Genomic DNA, 3,173 nt, shown 5'->3' on the forward strand with positions numbered 1-3,173 from the left:
TGTCACGCCCCGAGAAGGCCGTCCGAAAAATTTCGGCAGCATCTCCCCAGTAACTATGACAATTCCCCTAGTACAAACATGTATACACAGCCACAGGCGGCTGGAATAAGGACTACACGTCCATGTATATCACAACTACACACACATATGCAAAATAAAGCCTACACGGCCGTAACCACTAACATCATGCAAACGAAATACTAAAACTATTAACCATAAAAGTTCCATACACCATATCTGAAAACACCAAAACAGAAAAACTCCAGAAGACCCTAATAAAGTCCACAAAACATAAATCCATGTCCAAGTACATAAACCATACCATAAACGATAGACCAACGACAAACCAAAAGGGAACCTCCTGCTGTGAGATGGGACTAGCCGACTGAACCTCCAAGCGCCACTAAACCTATCTGCTACCTGGGGAGAAAACAAAACAATCCCCAGGGTTTGGGTAGTGAGCATTAGATGCTCAGTGGATACAAAAGAATATAAGTGCATGAAAGGATAAACGGAAGAACAAACACTCAACAACAGGTAATAGGTATCAACAGATAACAGAGAACATGGAAATCAAGAATGGTATCTCAACAGAAATAATAAGGAATGAAAGCTACACAACAGATATGGATATCAAATACATATAAATATGTAAACAATGGGAGTCGAGCATGGTATATCAACTGCACAATAAAGAAGAAGAATCCAAGGCAACAGGTATATCTATATGATCATGTATGTTATGTCATACAAATGCCACAATCATAGCAAACAAATGCAACAATCAACATGCATATGAATAAAGTAAACTATGTAATAGTCCTACCAACAAATGCATGTAATGTGCATCAATCAACGCAACCAAAATATCAAGTCACTGTCCGCACTCTCGTCGTCCCAGTCACTCTCCCAGAGCTCAGTGAACTGGGGGCCAGACATGACATACTGCCAGCTCCAACAACAAACCACCGTAATCTGGTGGGGAGGGGCAGTGTAACAGGAGGGCTATGTAGCCAGTCCTGGTCGCACCCAACTGTAGTGCAAGGCTCTTTCCACTGTGGCACCACAACACGGTGCAGGTAAGATCCACCAACAACAACAATTACAACTATATGAATGCATGATGATCGTTCCTACATGTAATAACTACAAGTAATCAGCATGTGCAACAGGTATCAAGGGAAGTCAATCATGGTATCACTGGTATCAACAGGTAGCGACTGTATAACAACAGGAAGTTCAATAAGGTATCAACAGATATCAACCAACGAAGGTGTAAGGTATCATCAAATGGTACTAGCATGGATAGCAAGAGTAGCAACAAAATAACAACAGATCAAAATAAAGGTCAACAGGTAAGTATCAAGCAATGATAGCAAATAGCGAAGTAGGCAACAATGCAATAAGGGCAGCAAAAAGGAAATCATGCATTACAAAAAGGAGGATCTGTGTTGACCAAACACAGGAGTACCCACCTGATTAACGAAACGTCACGATACACCCTAATAAAATCCTCCGTGTCTTGCAGGATCGCTAGATTAAAGTCCTGCAATTTACAATAACTAATACTTACCAACTACAATAACATATTGAATTCTATTAACAACAACCATGATATGTGAAATCATTATCAACCCCCTTAACTAAACATATTTCAATTAGAACCAATCTACATTTATAGATTAACCAACTGTAATTAACCAACAACTTTAGTTAGTTTATTAATTACCCATCTAATAATTAATTAAGCTGTTAACAATAAAACCTAATTAATTATCAACGATTTAATCTAACAAAAATAAATAACCTATCAACTAATTAATTAGTCAATCTCATTAATTCATTAACATAACAATGATTAATTAAACTAAACCCTAACAAATACTTTTACAAATCCAACATTAACCACTACCTGATCAAACAGTAACCTTACTCTAATCAATTTCATTAACTTTTAACTGTATCTAAACCACTCTTATCAAATCCAACAGTAACTTTAATTAAATTTCAATCCTAACCTTAAGTCAGGTCTTATTTAAACTCATACCAAACTTAACCAAATCCTAATCGAATGAAGGCTAACAACAACCTATTTGATCTTAATTTCCAACATTCAAAACAGATCTACCACATTTTAAACGCCTATGAACAACCCAAAATCCCCATAAAACAATAATCTCTAATTAAACCGAATAGAATTTAAATCCAAAGAATCCCAATCACCATTACTCACCGAACCTAATCCAAGCTCTGGTCCTGTTCTTACTGCCGAAACTAAGGTAGTGTTGGTCGGCAGGGACAGCGGCGCTTCTGGCGGCAGGTTTCGGCATCCTTCTCCATGCTGGAAGCAAGGGCGGAGGACGGTGGTGGCACTGAATCGAGGAAAGCGGCGGTGATGCAGTGGCGCTGGGTCGGGGCATAACGAAATCAGCGGCGGCTGTGGTTGTTGGCTTCGGGCGGCGGTAGGGCAGCAGCAGAGGAGGGAAGGAGACGGTGGCTGGCCTTTTCTCCGTGAGTCGGCGGTTCCTCCTTCGCCTTGGCAACCCCTCCCGTCGGCGTCGGCAACGGCTGTGTGATGGAGGAAAGGCGAGGAAGAAGAGGAGGAGACAGTAGCTTGAGGAAGAAAAGGTTAGGCGGCGGTGGCGATGTTCCTTTCACTCGGCTTCGACGGAGAGAAGAGGCGGCGTCGGGCGAGGATGGGGAGGAGCAGAGACGCGTCGGCGCGATGAGGAAGAAAACAGAGGAGAGGCTCGCGATTTTGGGGAGGTTAGGGTTCCTAACCGGCTTTATTTCCTCTCCTAACGGGTCGGATCCACACCCCATTAACCCAATACCCTTTAACCTATTAAATAACCTAGGATTTGATGAATTAATCCCCATCTACCAATTAGCCCTTTTATATAACTTAGGGTTTTATTGATTAATCGAAAAAGATATTAGGGTTAATTCATTTACGAATAAACCCCTAAGCTTCTGGTATTTTACAGATTGAATTTTCTTCCAAATGGGGACCACAATCAAAGGATGTTGGGCATCTGGATTGGCCGTCGTATGCGCTTCCCGATTTACCCTGGTGGTCGGTTAAACTTCCATAGGACCGAGCCGACTACCCCAGGGATTGAGTCCATAAGACTGACTGGGATTTATCATTTTTTTTTCAAAAGAGGAGATTA

At 41.4% G+C, this 3,173-nt stretch overlaps 1 long non-coding RNA gene across 1 annotated transcript; it reads right to left on the bottom strand.

The window, feature by feature from the left end:
- Positions 1-357: 357 nt before the first annotated feature.
- On the bottom strand, positions 358-2,749 carry LOC141818581 (uncharacterized). Its single transcript, XR_012600974.1, has 3 exons — positions 2,234-2,749; positions 1,476-1,546; positions 358-420 (listed from the first exon to the last, which is right to left on the bottom strand). It is a non-coding gene; the product is annotated as an uncharacterized LOC141818581 (long non-coding RNA).
- Between the last annotated feature and the right edge of the window lie 424 nt (positions 2,750-3,173).

The sequence above is a fragment of the Curcuma longa genome, unplaced genomic scaffold (assembly GCF_044706935.1).
Source record: "Curcuma longa cultivar G26 ecotype Majalengka, Jawa Barat unplaced genomic scaffold, ITB_CL_G26_1.1 contig_25391, whole genome shotgun sequence".
Taxonomy (NCBI): domain Eukaryota; kingdom Viridiplantae; phylum Streptophyta; class Magnoliopsida; order Zingiberales; family Zingiberaceae; genus Curcuma; species Curcuma longa.